Source organism: Lagopus leucura, unplaced genomic scaffold (genome assembly GCF_019238085.1).
Source record: "Lagopus leucura isolate 7727_CA_CO unplaced genomic scaffold, USGS_WTPT01 Super-Scaffold_100159, whole genome shotgun sequence".
NCBI lineage: Eukaryota > Metazoa > Chordata > Aves > Galliformes > Phasianidae > Lagopus > Lagopus leucura.
Window position 1 is genome coordinate 30,442,234 of NW_024962335.1, and position 24,726 is coordinate 30,466,959.

Here is a 24,726-nt window from a genome sequence, read left to right on the forward strand (position 1 = left end):
AGTAAAAAGTTGGGAGTTCTTTGGTCAGCAAGGCTGTAAGTAGCAGAACTAGCAACTCTGTAAGAAAGCAAGGTGCACACACCCAGTTCCTGCATTTCCACAACTTGCTTCAGGCACTCCAGCTTCGGTCTTCTTCCACAGCTTCAGGCCCTCTCTAGGAGCCCTACATTACCCTTTTCTTGCTGAGCAGGCAGTACCATGGTGTTCTGGCAGTTTCTGCCCACCTCCAAGCTGACTTGTCAGCCAGCTCACCACGCACGGTGCATCATTACTGAGCCCACACCAGCTTTCTTGAGCAGGTACATCATCGTGTTAAATCTTCGATATTTTCTTCCTCTGTACCAAAGATCTCTGGGATTTTCATTACAGAATAAAATCCCAGTTTTTTATCTATCAAAGGTTGACCCATGTTGCTGCAGACACAAACCACCAAATGTGAGGCAGCACAGAGAAGATCTTAATAGCACACAGCCCTGGTGTTGTTCACCACAGTGTCAGCACACGGGAGCTAAGAGAACTCATGTAGCTCAAAGCAAACCACAAATTCCAACCGAAAAGAGTAACTAAACTAAATAGTTATAGGATGACAGTTACAGGATACTAAATAGCAAATACTGTAGTAACTACAGAAATGGCACTGGTAAGAAAAGCTCAAATTTCTTAGTGATTTTTAAGACACTAACTGAGCAATAAACAAATGAGATTTATTAATAAAAAAGCTTCCTCCTTAGGGAACATTCTAGAAATGCTACATGCTAAAAACCTTGATGCTTTTCCTCTACTGCTAGTGCCCTCTAATGTGAAAAGACTTGCTATAAATATCCTGAGGGTTCAACAAATGAGATTTTTAGAAAATATTAACTAATAGTAGCCAAGCAGGCCTTCAGAAATTGCACAGAAAGATCTGAATGAAATATGCTGCTTCTGCTCTCAAGACGTCAGTTTTGATACTGTTACCTTGAAAGCAATTCACAAAATTCAAAAAGCATTTACTTTGCTCACGTGGAAAACACTTGATTTTCTTTTTTATTCCCTTTTTGTTGTGTCAGGTGGTAGAGCTTAGCACATCACACGACTTGCAAAAGTCTGGGCAACAAATGCAGACTTAAGATGGCAAAATAATCCAGGCTATGCCAAAATTTCTCTTCGTTTTCTAACAGAAAAAAAAAAGGAAAAACAGTATTTAAAGGCATTCTTCAACCCAGCTCTTCCTTCAGAACAGACAAGTTTTTAACGAACTCTTATTGTGAAACATGTAGAACTGTTTGTCAAATTGTCAGATTTTAATGTTCTGAACCCCCTTGGAAGATGTCTATATTTTAAGAGGATAGCATTAAAAAGGAAAAAAAAAAATTAGGGTCTTCATGTTGCTTACTGCATGCAACAAAGAGGAAAACTAGGTGCTGGAAGTCTGATATTCCAACATGAAGGACATCTGCAGATAAAACACTATTTCACATACTCAAAACCTGAAGGCAATACCATAGCCTTGCCCTACAGACCTGCTCAACATTTCCCAAAATGCACAATCCAGATAACAAGCAGAAGGCATGATCTTTCGTGCCCCACTTCTAGAACTTCACTGTTTGCAGAACAGAATGAGCCAACAGGAGTTCCCAGTGCCCACACAACATAGCAATCATCCTTCCAACTAATCTCTCATGTACGACAGGTGCTTTAAAGCAAGACAATCTCTAATCCTGAGGCTCTGCATGACAAATTAGTCCACAACCAAGAAAACTTCAGTTACATGAACGACTGAATCATTTATAGCAGGGTGAGCTATGAGATCAGACCAGATTCCTCAGAACTTTATACAGTTGGGTCCTGAAAGCCTGCAAATATGGAGACTGCACGATTTCTCTGTGCGCTTCAGCCCAGTGTTTAGCATTCCTCATGCTGAGGAAAAAATAAATCAATTCGTTTTTAGGAAACCGAACAGTCTCTTCAGCCATTACTACTACCCTTGTGTTTTCTTTAAGGACTCTTCAGAAGCAAACTCAAAGGCAGTTTAACAGCATCTAGAAGAAATGCACCTGTTCACATCCCCCTTTAAATTCCTGTTTGGAGGAGCAGAAGTTGTCACTCTGGATCTGACTCAGCAGGATTCCACATTCTGTGACTAGGGAGTGAAATACAAATAAGGGTACGAATACAACTCAGCTTAGACCGGCTACTAACAAACACTTTCAGCTATGGTATTTTTCTGTATTACTCACTGAAGTCTTTGCTGTACAGAAACAAACATCCTGTGCTTCAAGTACAAACCACTGTGCTTTGCTGCTAAGCCCAGCTACCACAAACATGCATTACAAAAAAGTGTATCTTGTATTCTTGGGTTAAATAAAGCCATTTAGACATTCCTTCTTTTTCTGTCCTGTCCAAACAATCTGCTGTAGGAGAGCTCCTGATTTCTTTGGGGTTGCAATTTCTGGATGGCTCTACATGGTCAGAAAAACACAGTCTTTGAGAAATAATGTGAAATTATAAACCAAAACCTGGTTTATACTTGAAGTCCACACACGGATTGGACCAGAGGAAAAAATGTTTTCTTCAGTTTATGCATTCAAGCGACATCTAGGAATTTTAGCTCCAGGATGCAGGGGCATCAAACCAAGTTTATTCACTACTATTCAGTGCTGTAAACACCCCTAATTGTGATTAGAAGATATGACTGCCTACTAATAATACAAGTTAGGCCTCAGCCTTTTGAGGCCATAGTCTCAAATCAACAGCTTTGCCTTAGTTCTTATTTTCCAATCTACAAGGGAGAATAGCATGCTCTTACACAGAGATCAAAGAAAATCTATTAGTTTCCTCCAAAAACTCAACTACACCAACAAATGCAAGAAAAGAGTCTGTAAAGGGAAACCAAATCACTGCCTCCTATGGAATTCAGTCAGAGCAGCACAACAAATGGGTTTTTGAAAGGTGACAGCAATCCATTTGGTGGTAACCTCAGTATTGTGAGCACCGAGGCAAGGAAACTAAGAAATGCACACTAACATGATCTGCATTATGCCTTCTCTTCTGTGACAGAGACAGCATACAAGCTACTAGTCTGTCCCAGCCATTCATAACTTTAAAAAAGAGGAAGGACAGATTCCTTACATATCTGCTTTGGCCCTAACAAGCAGGATGTCGATGGGGCTGCCAGTGTGCCCGCACACTGGAGAAAGGTAATTTGGGGGCAGCTGCAAGGCAAGCCCATACTGGTGTCAGCCACCCACCATGAGAGCACAGGGAAGAGGAGGAAGAGGAGAAGAAACACTCAGCTGCACCTGAAGTGGAGGAAGGCAGAGGAAAGGTGCTTTCACAGGTGTGCAGCTGCTACTGGCTGCCTTGCTCCCCACGCACTGGCCCAGGATCAGAAGTGTTAAATGGTATTAAATGCCAATTAAGCAAAACACAGAACTAAAAACAAAACAGCAAAAATCAAAACAAAACTATGAGTTAAGAATTCGATTTGAGACAGCTTCCTACAACTGTATTCAGTGATACTCACATTCGCTAAAATGTCACATCTGTAACAGGCAGCAGAGAAAACCACTAAAAACAGCATTAGTTCACTGCCTTTACATGCAGGCAATGAGCAAACAACCAATTTCCAGCACACAACAGAAGATCAATAAAGCAGCCAGAAGTACCTTGACACTTACCACACAATAAAAAAATCCAACTACACTGATAAGACTATCTCAGTTTAGTCACCTGACACATCAACACTGCATAACTGAAATTTTACAGTGTATAAATTTCACACCATATAATATAAAGAGTGAGAACAACTACTTCAGTTGTTATATTCCCATTTAAAACAGCTTGAATATCCGATTAAATAAGTAACATTTTAAATTACTGATTAAATGCGACAATCTTTGAATATTAGAACACAGAAGTCCACCTTTGTAGTGCATGACAAGTACCCAAACTTTGCCAAATAGATTCTCAGCATCAGGCTTCAGATACTTACGTTATGATGTCATTCGAGTACTCGTAGAAGATAGGCCAAAGTTATGAGCTGTTGTTTCTGTCTGGTTTTATATTTGAAGACAAAGCAATTGAACCCTTAAAACCTCTTGGGGAATTCTCTCTTGTAACCGTGTGTCCTTACTGCAGGCACAAGCAATACCAGGGCGATGCACTTGTCTGTGAACCAGCTGTCAGCCCCTATCTTCCTCTCCTTTCATTTGCTGTCATCTGTACTGGGTTGTTTTTTTCAGACATTCAAGACTTACCCATCACTATGAGCTCCCACACGCTGTCTGTATAACCTCTGTCTGCATATTTAGAACCAAGCCAAGAGATGACTTGCACAGCAAAATGAGCAACCGAGAAAAATTATATTTTTTTGTCATCTCCGTGCAGGTGGATATTTTAATGGTGTGGTTTTTGCTTTAGCCATATGGTTGCTAACCATGTTGAGAGGCTTCACAGAGGTTTCTAATTTTTAAAAGAAACAGACACCGACCACAGGAAAGAAATACAAGCTTTAAATGGCATGCCTGTGTTGGTGAAGGCCATGAGGTCGATATGCAGCTACCCAGGGAGTTCTAGAAGACTTAGTTGTACTTAGAAGTTTAATATATTCAGACTACGCACTTTTGCTTAACTGTAAGTGTAAGAGGTGATGCAGTAACAAGAATAAAAAGACAGTAAAAGTCTCCAAGTTCTTCAAATACCAAATGAGCTTGCACTTGCAGTGCTCTGCTCAAAGCTGGACAACACTTAAAACGCTCCTGCTGTACACCAGCCCTTGTGATCTCCTGCTCACCAACACAGAAAGTTCTTACTTCAAATTCCAAGCATAGATCTGAACAGAAATTACTTCATTGCTACATTTTAGTGTTAAAATATCCAATGCCAATGAAAGGCTTCACTGCATAACATGCTTCTATTGCATTTGATCCAAAAAGGTTTGTTGTTGTTGGTTTTTTTTTTAATGATCACTACTAAACAACATTAAGTGCTTAAATTTGGAGTTGATGCTCATGAAAGCATCAACTGATAGAAATTTTATTCTTTAAAGGCAGGAAAAAGAGATCAATTACAGAGAAGTGAGAGTAATGACAATCCATAGCAAGAAGAGTGCAAATGGCTATCTTCAGTTTCAATCTTCATGAATCTATCTGAATACATTTAGATCTTTTAGGACGATTTTTTAGTGACAAAAAGGTGCACACAGTTTCCTATGTTCCCATTAAAAAGATGTTTTTCAACCTCAGCCACCTAAGCAAAGCCTCCAGCTTTGCAAATAGAGTTCCATGAGCAGCTAGCTATTGCAGGAGAGATTTCAAACCATGGACTGAGCAGTACGAGAATTTAACAGTAATGAATAAATTTCCCCAAGCCAGAACTCTAACACAGAAGCATTGTTAAATTTAATTACAAATCTACAAATTTAAAACGATGAAAAGGTTGAATGCAGCAAGTTTCACCCATGCTGTTTTATATTCTTCAGATAAGGAACGCGTAACGTTTTTGAATGCCATCCTGATATTACGGAAGGAAATGTAAACAAGTCTCTAATCCCAGCTACTTCATGAAGGAAAAGGAGCATGATAACACAAGAGTATTGTACTCTGATTTCCTCAAATGTGTTTCTGAATAAAGAAAGCTAAGATCTCTCAGAGCAAGAAACATAATTAGAAAAGAAACAGACTGCCTACAAGATCTGGAAGTCTTTCCGAAAACATTTCCTGTCCTTCAGAATGTACTGCAAAATCTAAATCTCTTACATTTTTAGACATCCTTTAAAACAAGCACTGCTGGAGAACGTGTGAGCGTTTACAGACTTGAAAATACGGTGCAAATGGGAACACATACACAGTGTCAGAAAAGCCTGACAAATGCAACAAAACACTTATGATTTTGTACAGACACAAATTCAATCAAAAGCATAAGCATCAAAGAAAATGTTACGAAGATAACATGAAATGTATTACCAATGACTTCAAAAACTTCAGGCATTGATTTAAGATGAACTTTGTCTTGTTAATATATGAGTCTGGAACTATTACCTGAAGTAAAGCATCTCTAGTTTCTTTAATTTGATAACCTCCAAAAAACACTAAGAGCACCATTTACTGCAGTTAAGAACTCAAAAACAAGCCTGCTAACAAAACACTGAAGCATCCCTTTTAAAAAAAAAACATATTCTCAAGTTCTCAAAGGATGTAGATATTTTTTAAATTATTTTTTCAGTTATTTTACCTCATCCCACTGGAGGATGAAAACACATCATCTTTCTCTATCTGCTCTAAACATTACTATCTTCAATGTAGGCTAGCTTTGATACACTACACGAAGTTGTATCTTGCTTCCTGAATCAACAATGCTTCTTGGCAGATTAAGACTCCCTCCTGAAAGCATTATTAGCAACATTTCCTATTAGGATTCCTCTGCAGAAGAAAAGCAAAATTAGTACTACATCTGGAGATGAAATAAAGGTGACCAAAAAGAAAGTAGTCATTGAATAACATGAAAACCCCAAAACTATAAGCATTTTGTTTTTACTTCTTTAAGATGGGTATACTACATACTTTATCATACACTTACTGTATATTAGTCAAGTCAGTAACCGTTGGAAGGAGACAACCATTCCCCAGATTCTCTCTCCAGATTTTCGGACTGATTTCTATATCGACTGTTCCTAAAAACAGAAAAGAAAGTACTGTTAAATAATGAAGCCTTCCAGACAAGCACAGTAAAGGAGATCATTTCTGTTCTATAAAAACACCTCTCATGACTGCTTTAAAACAAGAGAAACGAAGATCTCAGCATAACATTTTCCACACGAAGTAAAGATTAAAGCCAATACAGGCTTTAATCTGGATTTAATTCTTATGCAAACTTTGGAGGTATGCCACAATGACATATACTGAACACTACCTGCACGTTCATCAGGTAACAAGAAAAGATACAGCAAGAAGTACCCTTGAATAGTATCCTTCACTGACATTAAATACAGAATCTAGCCATAACACACTAAAAAGTATGTCACTTTCCATTTCTGTTGAGATGTACAAAAGAGAAGCAACATATGGAAGCAATTTGACAGCAGATATTTGGTCACAAAACACTTGTTTGAGATTTTAAATCCTGCAACACGGACTTACTACAGGAAAAAAAAAAATCAATTTAAATATCCAGTTCTTGGATTTTAGATCCAGGGCTGTAAGGGACTGAGGCCATAAGACACTTGTGTTATGCTATTCAGTGTAATACTAAATGGTAGCCTTCTCAACAAGGAAACTGTAAGAATTGTTCCTTTAGGAGACTAAGGGCTGGGTTTTTGTTGTTGTTGTTGATTTTTAATCAAGAATCCACTTCTTTCTTTGTGGGAAAAAAAAGAACAATAAAATTGCTTTCAGTAAATTTTGCCAGGAAACCACCTGAAAAATCTTTTGACTGTGGAGTCAAGATTTTTTCATTGAAGTTATTATTTGTTGGATTTGTTATTATTTAAATTATTTGAAAATTAAATATTATACATTTAAAAGACATAAAACTTTAAAACAAAGTTTTTCATTATTTAAAACTGAGTGATTAAAGTGCAGGAAAAATCCAATCTGAATAGAAGTCTTCTAATTGTCACCTTTTTAGATCCCGTGACATCATCCATTAATTAACATGTCCTGTCAAGGTCTTCCAACATGAAAGAAACCTTTCTGTTTAACTCAGTGTAAATAAAATCAAGATAAATGTGCCTTTAGGTTTGCTTCTAAGAAGCAAGAAAGGTATACAAGACCATGTCCCTTTAATTTCCAGATTACACTTGGGAAGCATTTAATTCCTAAGAAACCTTTAAAGTGGCCAGACACTTAACAAATAACAACTCTTTATTCGCTGGAAATAGATAGCAAGCTCAGAATATTCTTCATAATGAAAACTGATTTCAGCAAAGCCATAATGAGAGTATTTAACATCTATGTGCCTAATACTTAGCTCGTTCTGCAACTCAGAAAACAAATTCAAGCAGAATTTGACAGCAGAGCAGCAAGAATAGTGCAGAGAAATTGAACAAGAGGATTGCAGTGATGCATCCTCCAGCAGAGAAAACGCAGAAAAGCATTTACAGCTGCACTGAGAAAGTAGCTACAGAGAAAAGTGACGTGGCTACAACTGTTCTAAAATGGCATATGATTTAGAAGCAAAGAGTATTACAAGAAACGCTGCCTCAGATATCAGAGCTTTCCATCTTCCATCCATGTTTCAGACGCAGTCTGTTTGAAAGCAATTTTTCCAACCATGATTAAACAAACGCCCTTACACTGACAAATGTTAAATGCTTTACAAAAATATCACCTCCATTTGGCCAAAAATACTTTCAAACCAGCCATGAAGCAGAATAGTACATTTCTGGTTGGAAAAAGCAAAGAACTATTTGGTTGGTAAGCAAGAAACTTACCTTAAAAGACATGCCTCAGTTCAGTTGCTTTTCCCCAAACATGGAGCTGAGCAGCACAACAGCACAGGGAGCTGCAGTACCTGCACAGCTCTGCCTGACCTCCACTTCCACAAACAAAATTCTCTCTGAGCACATTTCATCATTTCCTGCCGGCTGCTGAAAACCTTGCCGCTCAAGCTAAGGTCATTTTTTTCACACTGCAGCACTCAAACCAGCACAGGGTTTTCACTCGCCCATTTCCATACTGCAATGAAGTTGAACACTCAGGTAACGTTCAGAAAAGCCCACCGCTAAGAGACATTAACGAAAGGTGTTTTTCAAGTGTACAACTGCCTTAGGTGGAGAGCAGCCTTTTCAAACACATCAGTGAAATATGCAGGCATATTTTGCAGACGTGTTGCTTAGGAAGCAGCTGTGTTGCTTCTGTGTTTCATACTCAAAAGCTGTATTTTTCCATCTCCGGAAATATGGGGCTGTAATACTAATTAACGAAATACTGACATGTATTGAATAGAGGCATGTCTAAATCCTTAGATTAAGGTGAAACACGCAGGTCTTCTTGAATCTGAAGGTTACATTAAGTAAAGGAGTTATCGTTCTTCGCATCAAGAGAGAACTGACTTAGAGACCTCAATTGAACTGAATTTAGCCCTAAGATTCCGACATATTTCTCTCTAAAGACAGACTACTGTTTGAAACTGAATAAGTGTGTTAATGACACGTCAGCATACTTTGCCTTTTGATATTCTTACAGACAGGCAGGTGACGATGCTTGGCAGAATCTAGTAATACTGACCGGGGAGGAGGGAAGCCAATTGCACTGCTGAACCTAGACCAACCTGTGTACCCTACAAGTAACTCCTATGCCTTTTTTTTTTTTTTTTTTTTTTTAAAGAAGAAGTAAAAAGGAATAGAGAAAGGAAAACCAAAAATAGGACTTCGTATATAGTCTCAGAAGGGCACCAATGAAGATGATAAAGGAGAAAAGATCTAGTGAAGTAACTCCATTTCCCAAAGAGCAATGCATTCACAGTTGACTTAAAACACTGTAGGGGCACCACATGTCCACACAGAACTCTTTGGGGTTCTTTAGGATTACTCTCTACTAGACAAAAAATAGCTTTTTAGGATAATTACTTGATGCATGTACAGTAGTAGAAACATCCTACATCACCAGTAATGTTTTGGTAGTATAGCTTATGCTGGATTTTTGAACAGAAGGTACAGAACTGCACCCTAGGAGCCCTGCTAATGCAGAAATTAAGTAAGCACCCCCATAACAGCTGACTTAGTTGAGAGTCCTAACAGCTCTACACAGGAGCTTCAATTATTACCTATGCTTTCTGCAGCCATTACCCTCTCAGCCCTCCGACGAAACGCAGAGCGAGTGAGCATGTCATGTACTTCAGTTCTCAAAATATATGCAAAGGTGGTTTAGAATTTCCTCCCATTCTAGCAACATAGAAACTGTTAATTACTGCAGGCAGACCCACAACCTGAAAGCAACATTCTCAACTGGGGACAGAGTCACAAACATTATACATCACTTCAGCAGTGTCATTCAATGTCTGGGACCAATATGGAAATTATAGGCCTCTGCAGAAGGTAATTCATAAATGTACAAGCAGAAAAAGCACAGGCATAGGTAGCTTTGACTATCCATCTTTCCAGTAAACTAAGAATAATCTGCTGATTATTCTTTCAGGAACAACACAAAAGATCCATTCATGTATTTCAGGATCAATGATTGACCGTAACCACACAAATAAACATGTGAGAGTGTTTCATATTTCTGATTCTAAACGATTAATTCAGATTTTAAACTGAACCTGTTTCTGAATACCAGTCAGGGTCATTTATGTTGTTAGTGTTAAGGTGGGGGAAAAGCTTACTTGCTACTTAGTTCCATTAAGGTGGCCGTTAAAAAGAAAGACTCAAATTCAGTTTAAACAGATTTTCAGCCCTGTGAATCCAAGGCAAACTTTAGCCAGGACTCCCATGTTTCTAGGCAATTCCATTTTCTGATCCTCCAACGGTAATTACTGCAACAAGGACAAAAGATCTTTATTCGCCTGTTAGTGATTTACGCAAAACAGGATTGCTGACCTAGTAGAATTAAATAACCCTCAAAAACACTTCATTTTTTAAAATAAATCTAATATATAAACCTGCTCTTTTATGTAAGCAACACTGAAGTCTTATCATGTACTAAACTCATAGGTCTAAGCTACCTGGAAGTACCACTTGTAAGTACTGAGGTCACAGTTCTCATTTTACCACCATACACATAATTCAACAAGATAAGCTAGAAGCAAGCTCAGCTGCTTTGTGTGTTTTCATTTCACTCTTTAAAATCACGTGCAGTATATAAACCCACGTTAACTCCAAGGTAATTTAAAATCTAAATGTTTCAGTGAACAAAACAAGGTGTTGCTTTAAGGCAATCACATGTAATTGAGATCAGGCAAACAAGAAGATGGAAGTTTTTCTTTGGTTGCAAACATCTCACTAGTCTCATTAGTAGTTTAGAAAATGCAAAACAGCAGCCAGCCTTCCTTACAATTTCCAGAGATGTGGATTCACTTTAGTTGTCCTTCAACGGCTGCCAAGCATACAAGTCACTCAAATGTACAAACTCAAAACACAAGAATGTGAACAAAACAAAAGCTTAGTTTACTCAATCACAGCCCGGTCTTTTCTGTGCTTCTCCCCCTTTTGAGGAAAAGGAAAGCTTTTAATGACATATTCAATTAAATACATGTAGATGTATACGTAGATCAGCCACCCACCCTACAATCCAAACTGGACTGAGGTTCAAGGAAACTGGGACAAAGGCCCCATGAACTACTGTTCTTGCACTTGCCATTACCACTGTGCTTTTTAACTTCTAACGATTGGGCCATCACTACGAGCACAGAAGCATGGAAACTGCAGCCTTCAACCTGCATCTTAGCAACAATCAAAAGACAGAAATCAGAGGTAAACAATGCAAAGCTGAATCAATTGCTCTCTCAATATTAGCATCTGATAAACTCCAGTGTAGAAAATTCAAATACCTACAACTACTTCTAAACTACACACAGTCCAGATCCAATCTCCAGAGTGCTGAACAAAGTATTAATAAAGACTTGATAATACTCGACTTCCTTTGTTCTTCATGTATACTGCTGAAAACTTCAGCATTTTAGTGATCCTACAGTAATTCCCAAATACAAAAACAACAGTTACCAAAGATAGAACTACATTTCTGTATGAACCAGGGTAACCTGAACTAATCAGAACAGAAAAGTCTGCTATAACAGAATTAAATTATTTGGGAATTAAAATATCAAACTTGCACACACTGAAAAGAAATGGCATAAGACAGTTTTTTTAAATTATGGCTTATACACAAATAGAAAAGAGTCAGATGTTGAAAATTCATTGTGGCCTTCCAATACTTGAAGGGACCATATAAACAGGAGGGGGAATAGCTGTTTATGAGAGTGGATAGTGATAGGACAAGGGGAAATGGTCTTAAACTGAGACAGGGGGGGGTTCAGGTTAGATATTAGGAGGAAGTTTCTCACACAGAGGGTGGTGACACACTGGAACAGGTTGCCCAAGGAGGCTGTGGATGCCCCATCCCTGGAGGCATTCAAGGCCAGGCTGGATGTGGCTCTGGGCAGCCTGGGCTGCTGGTTGGCGACCCTGCACATAGCAGGGGGTTGAAACTAGATGATCTTTGTGGTCCTTTTCAACCCAGGCCATTCTATGATTCTACGAAAATAATTCTACTCAATGCCGCAGTTTTTATGCCATCAGCCTAAAGCTGTGTTCAGCACCATGGGAATTTTCAGCAGTCTTATAAAGGTGCTATGAGGGTCTACCTTCAACTTCAGATTTTACCAACTGGGTAATCTTGTGCTTATGAACTCAGCCTACCTGAGCAGATCATACATCATATTTCCATATTTCCAAAGCTCCGAGTTGTCTCCCAAGATCTGAATGCGCTGTGTGGGAGCTAGGATTGCAGCACTGTGCTCATTTCCAATGGGGCACAGATGTGGGGCAGTGGCCTAGACAGAGCTGCTCTGTGATGTGACATCACCAAGGGAGAGCTCTATGTCACCAGTCAGACCGACACTGCAGTCCATGTTCCAGAATAGCTCGTGGTTACCGAAATGATTCACCTGTCTAAATACGATTACCGCTACAAAGCCTACCCACGTATGGATCGCTGGTTAAGAGTTTGGGTAGCAAAGGAATAAAAAAAGACAGAACAGATCAACAGCTGAAATAGCTGCAAGCTGAAAGTTTAAGTTATGCTGCAGTGTTTTAAAGTTAACAATGAAAATAATACTTCGATTAGATCAAATGTTCCTTGAAAACAACGTGCTTTGTCAATGCATATTACTTTGTATTTAGCTCTCTTTACCATATAGTAGATGGAAGAGTAAGAGAGCTATTTATGAATTAAAAGCACTGCAGGATAAAGCTTCAACAATCAAAGACAAGAGAAGAAATGGTGACAAAATACATGAGTAACACACATAACGATAACATAATGATCTTTTTCATAATCACACTTTTCACTGTCACGGGTCAAATGAACATGCATGTCAGCAGAAGATTTGTGAAACTTTTCCAGTTCTGGTTCTGAAGACTTAGAACGTTAATGCTACTGTCTGATACACACAGCATTAAAATAAGAAAGCCTGCATCTAGAAAACCGCATAAAATCTCTTCATTTAATATTTCTGCACACTATTTTTCAACTTTTCATGACTTTTAAATGGTTTTAGAGGAGGGCAAGTATTCTTAGTACTTCACTATGGTTCCCACTTTAAACCAGTGGCAAACTGTGGTCTGCCCAAATAGCAAAGCATCCTGGAGGTTTTAAACTGACAAAAGTCCAGTTAGACCCACAAAGCTCAATGTCAGCACTGAAAATAAATAGCAGAGATTATATCTGTTGATCATTCCTCATCAGCTTTCATGGGAAGGTCACAAGTTGCTTGAACCCTTTAAGAGAATCCCTCCAGCTATGATTTTGCTAACACTTGCTGGAAGCCTACCATCACAAATAACCTTCACACATTCAAGCAAGCTCCCAGCCCACTATTTAAGAGCCATCACCTGTGCTTACTCCTCAATCTTAATGGTGTAAAGCCCTAAAAAAAAAAAAAAAAAAAAAAAAAAAGCCAAAAATCACCACCAAACCCTATGCAATTTCACAGTACATTTTAAAACACAGTGGGGAATATATACTTTACATTCTGATTTACTTATTTCAGAGCACAGAAAGATGTCTTTTAGACATATGTCTCATAAAAAAAACCAAACCACTGAAAACATAAAAGACATTGTGATCCTAAATGTAAGACTTCTTGTGCATTCAAGTAGGATGAACCCCTGGTACAACTATCCCAAGGGTCCACCACACACTCTTCTAACAAAGTTTCATGATTTGTGTTTAACTTGAAGTTCAGGTTTCTTTAACTGAAAGAGAAAATAACAGGTACCTCATTGAGGCAAAATATCTGTACACTCAAAGGAAAGACACCCAAAAAAGAAAAAAACCACAGTATTGCACTTACAGTTTTACATGTAAAAATCATTATTAAAAAACAGGCTATACTGAAAATTCAAGAGATTAAAGACAAGGACCATCAAGTTCCAACCTCCCCACAATTACTATCAACTTGTAATAACACTTATGATTAAGTTGATCTGAGATTTCCCTTTGTCGACCCTTCTGTTGTGACTGTTCCTTCTCCCCACTGGAAATGAGCCTTCAGCTCTGACAACTCCGAGTTACAGTAGGATCACTGAACTACATTTGTTTTAGAATGGGGCTCAAGTCCAACTCACACGCCATCAGTCAGAACCCTCTGATCCTTTTCCTGGGGCTGCTCTCTCACCTCCTGATTCCCCCCCCCCCCGGGGCACAGAGCCAGGGCTGCCCCATGGGCACAAACCAGCTTTTAGTGAACCTCATATGGCTGCTGATTGCCCAGCTCTCCTGTTGGCCAAGATTAAATCATAGAATTCCAGAATGGTTTGAATTGGAATAAGACCATAGGCTTCCAACCCCCCTGCTGGAGGCTGGAACACCAGGTAGAGAAACCTGGGAAACCAGGTTACTCAAAGACCTCTGCAAAGTCTCTCTCCTTTTGAGGGGCTCAACAGGTTCTCCAGCTTAGTGCTGTCCTCAAAATTAGCATGCACTCCAGCCCTGCATCCAGACATTGCCTCTACATCAAACCTTGCCATTACAAAGACAAGAGGTGAGGATGACAACAGTCTGATCTTAATTTCTTTCTTAGCATTTTTCAGGTATTTTAGTGGTAGCACTGCTGAGTAGCAGTAGTAGAAATACAGACAATATATTTGGGCTGTACCCAAGTTTGAACCCATGGAGTGGAAAAATAAATAAATCAGGCTATGACAAACTCATTTCAATGTATTTGCAAAATATCTTGTCTTAGTCAGCCTAAGTTGTAGGATTAAATTGACTTATTGATGTGGCCATACCCCGCAGATGGCTCAGCACCACGCAGACCTTCATTCAATTTCCCTCTTCTTGGTGGGATGGGGGAGAGAATCAGAGGAAAAAGGATAACTTGTGGGTTGAGATAAAACTATTAAGATAAAGAAAAGGAAAACATTAAAAGTTGTGTCTGTGTGTATATATATACACAGATAGATACAAATAATGTATGTAGCAAGAGGTGAATAAGAAATTCCCTCCCATAGAACAGCTTAGGTTGGAAGGAACCTCAAGGATCATTAAGTTTCAATCCCCTTACCACAGACAGGGCTGCCAAGCACTAGAGCAAGTACTAGATCACATTCCCAAAGCCCCACCCAACCAGCTTTAAACACCTCTAGGACAGGGCATCCACAGTTTTTCTGGGCAACTACTCTCATAGTAAAAAAAATTCCTCCGACATCTTACCTAAATGCCCAATCTTTTAGTTTAAAATCATCCTCCCTCGTCCTACCACTGTCTACCCTCGTAAAAAGAGATTTCCTTTAATCTCTGTTCAAAACGTTGCAAGGCCGCAACAAGGTATCCCTGCAGCCTTGTTTTCCAGACTCAGCAACCCCAGTTCTTTCAGCCTATCTTCACAGGAGATACACTCCAGCCCTTGGATCATCTTCATAGCCCTCTTCTGGACCTTCTCCAGAAGCTCTACATCTTTCCTGTGCTGAGGGCCCCAGACTTGGGTGCAGTACTCCAGCCAGGGCCTCATGAGAGCAGGATAGTGCAGGCAATCCCCTCCCTCAACTTGCTGGCCACCCCACTCCTGTTAGAACCCAGGATACCATTGGCCTTTTGGGCTGCAAAAGCACACTGCTGGCTCATGTTGAGATTTTCATCAAGCAAATCCCGAGGTTCTTCTCAGCAGGGTTTGTCTCAAGGAGTCCTTCTCCCAGTTTGCAAACGTATCAGGGATTACCTCAACCCAAGGGCAAAAGCTTGCACTTTGCTTGGTTTAACCTCATTAGGTACACATGGGCCTGCCTTTTGACTTTAACCAAGGTCCCTCTGGACAATACCCCTCCCTTCAGTTGTATCAACCACACCGCTTAGCTTGGTGTCATCAAACTTGCTAAGGGTGCATTCAATCACATCATCCATATCTCCGATAAAGGCACTGAAGAGTACCAGTCCCAAGACAGACCCTGGGAGACAGCTCTCATTACCAGCCTCCATCTGGACACAGAGCCATTCATTACAGTCCAGCTTTGAGAACTGTTTGTAAAAGAAGCTCCAACTACTGACACAAGAAGTTCTCTGAAAGGACTTTAAGCCCCTAAGATTGGATTTTATTCTTTTCTGTAGCCAGCTGTTATCACAAAACAACATCACTGCAAAACAGAATCAAACCAAGCGGCAACTCTCAGTCCAGTAACACAGATTTCAAAAATATTGCCAAAAAAGTTTTTCCTAAAGGATCTTTGAATTTCTGCATCAAGTTCTCTCTTCTGAGGTGCTGAATAACAATGCCTAGTACTGACTGGAGCAACACAAGAAGGGCTGTGTGACACCCGAACAGTTCCCAGGGCTTTTTCCTTAGATCTCTTCAATTGCTTGTATTAGAATACACGAACCATATTCCTACAACATTCATTAAAAAAAAGTTTCTACAGATAGTCTTTTCAACCTAATAGCCCAGCGAAGATGACCTTCTGAAAGCATTTATTGCCAACTCGCAGCTCTGACTACACAATTGCTATTGTGAAACCATCCCAAATAAGCAAAAGTAACACCACATGGATTCATCACACCATCACTGTCCTTCTCCTAGTCCTGGGAAAAGGCACAACTCAACAGACACTAGCACCAAGTAATGCAAGTAGGCTAGATTGAAAGAACAAGTCATACTAACAACCCTGACACAAAATAACCAGCATGCAATGCTACAGAAAGGATCTTTCAGCTACATGAAAAATTTAGAGTCTATAGAATTTATTTCCCTCATTTATAGTCCTCTTATCAGGGTATTTTTCAGTGACACAACACTGCAAGAAATTATTCAATTTCAAAATCTGTTTATTCAGCTTAACACAAACAGTAATTTACATATGAGGTTGTAGATTCTAGGTAAAATTGGAGAAATCCAACATCCCACACTTAAGTGGATTTTCAAGTACGTAAGTTTTCACTTGCTTCAACACTTAGGTTTCAGGAGGCTAGCTTTAGATAAAATGTTAAGTTGTACATTGATACATGCATGCCAAATCACTACTTGCATTCATTTTTTACCCAATTTGATGACTTTTTACCTCCTAGAAACAGAAAACACTCAAAGAAAGTTGGCCATCTAGGAAGCAAAATTCAAAAATGTCTTTTTAAGTTTATGCAGTTAAATTTTCAGCAACCCTTTTAGTATACAGAGCTACATGAAGCTGCTTAGTATGTGGAACTGGGTGATGTTGAAACGCACAGAAGTTGCAACTTTCATTCCCTCCTCTTCTAGGACAGAGACTACAGCCAGATTGAGATTTTTCACAGTACTCCCAATTTAAACACATATGCTGACTCTGATGTAAGTGCTTAGGTGCAATATGCTACTCTTCGCACATTCCTATAATTCTCTTGAGCCAGCACTGCTGCATAACTCAAGAAAGCACGTAAAATTTAATTCATTCTGGACAGTGAATCTAGGTTCTAAACAACAACACAGATTTGTGGAAGACCAATTATTTTAAAACAAGATTAGAGACACAATCTTCTCTCTAATACACAAAAGAACAGGACAGGCAGCAGCTCACCCTCAACAGCCATGAGACAGCACTCCCTCTTCAGATTCAGTGACAGATGCAGCTTTAATGTCACTTGTACTTGAAGAAAAGAAAAAGTCCACCCTCCATTCTTATTTTTGCTGATGTTCTCAAAAGGACCACACGAAGCCCACATACATTGCCTCATACATAAATCATTTCAAGAAAGAGCAAACACACAAACCTGTGAGAGCCACCACAACAAAGCAATTCGGCATTGGCTGAAAGTTTTACGTTGCTTATTTCTCCCAGTTTGCAGGTCTAAGTATTGTCCAAACCTGCTTCCCATTGCATTTTAAGCACTGTTTCAGAAGATTTTTATAACAGTATGACGTAACTTTATTCTCTAACTGCTTACTGCAATAAAAGTTCAAAGATCCACCTGATCCATTATTTTCTGGATAAATTCAAAATACATTTTTAGAAAAGCATATTTGTAAGATCTTCACCATTAAAGAGCTAACCCGTACATAAGCACTTCTTGGTATTTTTCCTACTGAATACATTGATTTCCAGTGAGTATTCCAGCCAAAGTAGATATTTCACACACCTTGAAAGTTAATTTCATAGAAACTTCATAAACTTCCCAGCTGAACTAGAAGCATCACTCACAACTCACACAATCTCAAATTTAACTTAAAGGATACAATGCTGGTACAGCATTATTCATTTAAAAACGTAGCACATTAACCACACGTACAAAATGTTAAATAAACCTCCTGGAAAAAGTCCAGTGGAAGGCCACAAAGATGATAAAGGGCCTGGAGCACCTCTCTTAAGAGGAAAGGCTGAGCGACCTGAGTCGGTTCAGCCTTGAGAAAGACAGACTGAGGGGGGATCTTATTAATGTTTATAAATATCTTAGGCATGGGAGTCAAACAGACATGGCCAACCTCTTTTCAGGGGACAAGACAAGGGGAAATGGACATGAACTGGAGCATAGGAAGTTCTGCACCAATGTACAAAGGAACTTTATAGTAAGGATGACGGAGCACTGGAACAGGCTGCCCAGGGAGGCTGTGGAGTCCCCGTCTCTGGAGATGTTCAAGACCCACCTTGATGCCTACCTGTGCAGCCTGCTGTATGGGGCCTGCTTAGCAGGGGGGCTGGACTCGATGATCTCTGAAGGCCCCTTCCAGTCCCTACAATTCTGTGAGATGCTGAGAAGGGGAAAAAAAGTACGTGCAATGAAAATACCTTTAGGCATACTTGAAAGCATAAAAGCCTGCTTGACTTCTTCCACCCTTCTCTGCTATGCAGTAAGATCTCTTGGAAATGACATAATTACTAGTAATCTTGATAAAAAAAAACAACAGTAACTGTTTTGAACAATAAATTGGTAGAGATAGCATGCTAAATTTAGCACAGTTTGTGATTACACAGTGTTTCTACAATACCTATTAACACGTAGAAGCATATTATCTCCCATACAGCTTCATTTAGAGAAAGAAGGCAGAAAAGGATCAAAGTCCTCCCAGCTGCAATTTTCATTTTTCTACAGGGCTAGTTAAAAGTAAGCCACTAAACTCTACTTTTACAGAAAGTGAGACTGCTCCCTGTTTTAATAGGCTGATCAAACTTTATAACAAAGAAGCTATGGGTCGCCTTACGCTGAAAAAAAAGTAAAAATCAATCCATAATGAAAGATCTGTTTTACAATCCACGTGTATCAGCTACTGTACCAGAGCTGTTCCTGACTCAACAACCATTGAAACTGCACTCCACAGATATTACTCGTGATACTCTATAACTCATATGACTTAAATACGACTAGAAACTACGCAACAGCCTGATCTAAACCAACTGCTAAAAATACAGTAATTAGATACAGACTAGATACACATTGTTCTCCAATACTGGAATATCACAAGCTTAAGCAGAAGCAGCTGCTCATATGCTACTTTATCCAAAGGATTTATTAGCTAAATTCTAAACGATTTTCAGATTCTCACACAGATCCTTTAAAACTACACTAACTGTCCTTTGCCTTCTCAAATGTGTGTTTAGGAAATAAATAACAACGAACGGGCAAGACTTTCATGATATCTGCTGAACAAACTTTCATCTTTCACAGCACAGAGCACAATTAAACAAAGAAAGGAACAAGGTGTTTTGCAACACTGCTCACTTTGCTTTCTCAGAAAGATACTCTCCAATAGCCAATCTGTGCACTTGTTTAAGAAAAACAACAACACTAAACAAAACTCATTATGCGGAACAGAACATTACTGGGAATAGCTAAGAAAACAGATGGGGCAGTATCACAGAACAAAGGTAACAGAAGGATCCAATGAATTCTACTCAATTATTTTTTGTGTGAGGGGAAAAAAACAATTGTGGAGACCACAATAATGCGGGGAAACAATTTTTCCAGTCTAGGAAATAAAAGATCTGATGAGGTTTTGTGTGTACCTACATTTTCCCTAACATTTCTACAAAATTGTTTCAAAAACACTTGATTCAATTTTGAAAAATATTGAGACAGAATTCAAACTAGAAAGCTAGCTCTTCAAAACTTGATTTAATAATAAATTGTTAACATATCAGCTTAAACCTCATACTAGGAATTAACAAAAATTATTCAGCGCTCACTTTTTTCATAGCATTATTTAATAAAGCAATAAAGAATTAAATTACATAAAACTCTGTATCAATGTTACAAACTTACATTCCTTTAAAGTTACTACAGCTGAATATTTTAGAACTCTAAAAGGGAACACTTTTTGCTCCTTTATACTTCAAAAGTGTTTCAGTTCAAAAAGGATTTCAATTTCATCTTCTTGCCCTTTCACTTGAAAAAAAAAAAATATCACAGAATCACTGAACAGCTGAGGTAGGAAGGGACTGCTGGAGGTCATCTGGTTCACCCCCCTATTCAAGGCAGGAGGAGGTAGGAGGTATGCCTTAGGTAGGAGGATGCCTACAGCAGATATGCTAAAACAAAACATTTGAAGACAAATTTCCAGAACAAGCAAGCTCACCTTCAAATTTACTTTTCAAATGATCCTGAATTCATATTACCTACTTGGCTATGCATTTAAAATTGGTTAAAACATCAACGTGGAGCTCCTGGAGCAGGTCCAGAGGAGGGCCATTAAGATGATCAGAGAGCTGGAGCACCTCTTCTATGAAGAAAGGTCAAGGGAACCGGGTTTGTTTAGCTTGGATAAGAGAAGGCTCTGGGGAAAGCTCATTGTAGCCCTCCAGTACTTGAGGGAGCATAAAGGGGAAGGTGAATGGCTGTTTATGAGGGTGGATAGCGATAGGACAAGGGGAAATGGTCTTAAACTGAGACAGGGGAGGCTCTGGTTAGATATTAGGAGGAAGTTTCTCACACACAGCGTGGTGACACACTGGAACAGGTTGCCCAAGGAGGTTGTGAATGCCCCATCCCTGGAGGCATTCAAGGCCAGGCTGGATGTGGCTCTGGGCAGCCTGGTCTGCTGGTTGGCGACCCTGCACACAGCAGGGGGGTTGAAACTAGATGATCGTTGTGGTTCTTTCTAACCCAGGCCATTCTATGATGATCAAGAAGCATAAGTTATCTTCAATTTTCTCACCTATAAATAGTTCAAGGTTACAGCCTCTAGGTAAGTGTTCAATCTTAGCTGCGTAACTGCAGCTCACACAGCATAGCTTCAGCTCCCTACAATGGGCTATACTGTTGTACTTATGAAGACTCTTTTCCTTTTTTTTATTATATCCTGACCACCTTTGGTATACAAGAGAATATAAAAACACACACACACAAAATTAGTTATGCATAACATTCAGTTTAAGCTTAACTTTATTCAAGTTATTCACCATGCTTAGAAGAACAAGTCTACTACCTTCTTAAGGGACATGCTGCACAACCATGGGGTCATTTGGTCTTTTGGCGTCCCACTTTTCCAACTCTACAACTTGCTTGGAACTTACATACGTTCCAGGTGACAATGCCTCATCTGAAACAGCACATGCATCCAACATGAAGCAACTCTACATGTGCTGCCTTGCAGAAGAAAAACAGAGCTGAAAGACTGACTGCTTACACAACAAACCTAAGCTGAATCAGACTGTTTCCAGCATCAACTGAGAAGAGTCAAAATTGGCAGTCTGATAAAATAAAACTACCAGAGAATCACCACAGTTTTTTAATAGCTGTACCTAAAGCCAGAGCGAGAAGAAAAAGGAGCTACAGACAGCAGCTGCAGTGCTTATATGAAACATCATCTCATTAGATTTCTACAGAATGTCAATGTTGTGACCCAGAGGCTCTGAAGCGCTTGCTCAATAAAGCCATCCTCAAAATATTTTCCTGAGGATATTTCCAAATGAGGAGGAAACACTGAAGGAAAGGAAATTCGTTCTAAAGTTGCAGATAGGTATCTATTCTGTAGACAATGCGAGATGTACAAGAGCTGCTCCAAAAGTAAAACCTTCTATTTTATGACGTTGGCCCACCAACATTCCATTACATTTTGTTGCTGTGTAACAGATGGCAGCAAAGGGGGAGTCTGACAAAATGGCATCTGACATGGAAGTGAAAATGAAGCAAAAGGGTGTCACTGAATTCCTCCATGAAGAAAAAAAGGCACCCACTTACTCTCATTGATGCCTGGTGAACATTTATGGAAACCAAACAGTGGCTGTGAGCACAGTGAGGCAGTGGGTTGTGCATTTCAGCAGCGGTGACAGCAATGGGAAAGACAAGTCACGCTCCAGATGGCGGCATACAGCTGTCACACCACAAAATGAAGAGTGATCTCAATCAGCTCAATCGCATGAATCAACTAATAATGGTGATTATGTTGAAAAAGCAGTGTTTTGTAGCTGAAAATCTGCTCTACCAAATAGTGTTATTGTGCTCTCTGTATCTGATGTAGTTTCCATGGAAATAAATAGGAGGCATTACTTCCCAAGTGACCGTTATTACATGTGTTCACGTAAAGAGGGATGCGCATGTGTGCACAGGCCCATACCTCCAAACACAATGATTAACTTCTACTGTATAAAGAGGAATAATTTCTGATGTAGCACAGCTGGCATCACAGCCATTGTTAGGTCACCAGCGCTGCAGTAACAGAACAGAACTGAATCTTTCCATTTAGGACTAAGAGCACAAAAGTTGCTTTGGAAAGTGGCACCCCTGAACCACAGGTTACTGGTTGATCACACTTAATCCACACAGGCCAGCTGTTCCTACGCTCAGCTGAAATAGTCTTTACAAAAGACAAAGCAAGAATGACTCACAGCCCTAAAAGTTCCCTGGGGGTGCAGAAAACCTGCTTGTGGAAAGCACAATGAGAGAAAAATATACTGAACTTCAGGTAAGCCAGTGGAAATGCTAGTGGCCTACCATGACAGTGGGCCAATACAAATAAATAATCAAAGAGATGGCAACACTCCCAGTTGCAGGCATGAGAGTTCCTAAGAAATTTAATTGCCCAGAAGAGAAACAGCTAATCACTTGATTTGTTTCTCACTGTAGCTGAATGACACATGTCCAACAGCATTCTTTATACTGAAGATCTCTCCTAACAAGCAAAAATTAAAGAAAGCTTCTTCAAAGCAAGTGGTTTTCCAGCTTCAGTTCTCACAGGTAAACCAGGGTGCTCATATTTTGGAATCCAACAGCCACCTCAACCCAGCGAGGGTTCAGAAAAAATTCCACTCAGTCAAGTTCAGCCAGGAGCTTCTCCAAGCTGTGCAGGGGTTCCTTCAAATTAAGCATAACTGTATGCTGATCATACATGAAATAGCTTAGATTGTCTACATTATCGCTGGAAAACAACTACAAGTTTTGAAGCTTTTATCTGTAACTGTTATAGGAGAGAGAAAACATTACAAGTTTTGGGAAAATGCTTTTTAAAACATCGGTTAGCAAATGTGAAAGTAAGAGTGTCTGCAAGCTGATGCTGTATAATCATACGTCCTCACTAAATATTTAGATATAGTAAGAGAATCCTTAACTTGTTATAGATTTATTATTTCTGTTAAGAAGAAAACTGCTTTTCCATTCAGCAGGTCCATCTGGCAGCATCTGTGAAGGTGCCAAGAGGATAAGAGGCGTAAGTAAAACTAAAGATGTGTCCATTTGTCCTCTGACTCATAGCAGAACCTTTACTGAAATCTGTACTTCACATTACCAATTAAGGCTGACGCATTTGGGATTTCCCTCTCATCCCCTTTTGTTTCTACTCATAAAGTCAGAAATACAATAACAAGCTCGGAAGTGTAATGAAGTTCTATTCAGTACAAACAAAATTCTTAACTCAATTCTTATTTCAGTGCTCACCTACTATTAGTAGGCTAACAAAGAGTTTATGTATAAACTGGATGCTGTTTCTAGAAACCAGACACGCTATGTTCCAAAAGCAGAGGTTAAGATGCTACCTCTGAGAACTCTGCTAGCTCATATCTGTCCTACTTACATTACTCCTGACAACCACTGTAATGAGACAGAGCACCACACTTCTGCAGAAAGATACTTCACAGTGAAGATTAAAGCAACAACACATTCACTCAGTTTTAGTATTATTAAACAACTCATAACTTCCTAATCAGAACCTACCAGTTTGCAAGGAAATCACAACTGTGCGATACTGAAATCACAATGACAAGATATTTAGGATATACAGGGATACACTTAACAGATGCCCTAAGAAGAGCAACAGTTTATGTTGCATGTTTAAGACGGCTGAGATAACAAAAAAATCCCCTTTTCAGTTTCAACAAAACTGTTTGAAACATACTTATTAATATGACTTGACAGACTGCTCTTACATTCTCCATTTGTGTCATTTTATTGTAGTCAAGTTTATCAGTCACTAGTCCAGAGCACATGATAAAAGGCAAAGAAGTTTGTTTGTAGATGCCTTGGAATTCTTAACTTAAAGCAGAGTGAAGAAATAAGTTAACAATATGCACTGGCCCAAAACCAAACACTCCAAGACACAGGTTTCCAACTCTGTCAAAATATTTACAATATGCTCTGTAAGCCAGGACTGCTTTTAAATATTTGCATATTCTAAGAAGTTGAAGCAAACCCCATCCACTGGAAG

General features: G+C 39.3%; 1 protein-coding gene across 6 annotated transcripts in view; it reads right to left on the reverse strand.

Moving 5' to 3' along the window:
• PACSIN2 (protein kinase C and casein kinase substrate in neurons 2) overlaps positions 1-24,726 on the reverse strand; it is a 53,382-nt gene that overhangs the window by 25,411 nt on the left and 3,245 nt on the right. For 5 of the 6 annotated variants that reach the window (XM_042889648.1, XM_042889649.1, XM_042889644.1 and 2 more), the window contains exon 2: positions 6,559-6,652. The gene's annotated coding sequence lies outside the window, so the exon portion shown is untranslated. Of the gene's footprint in view, positions 1-6,558; positions 6,653-8,410; positions 8,528-24,726 lie in introns of those variants that run through there. The other variant, XM_042889645.1, reaches the window with a different exon arrangement.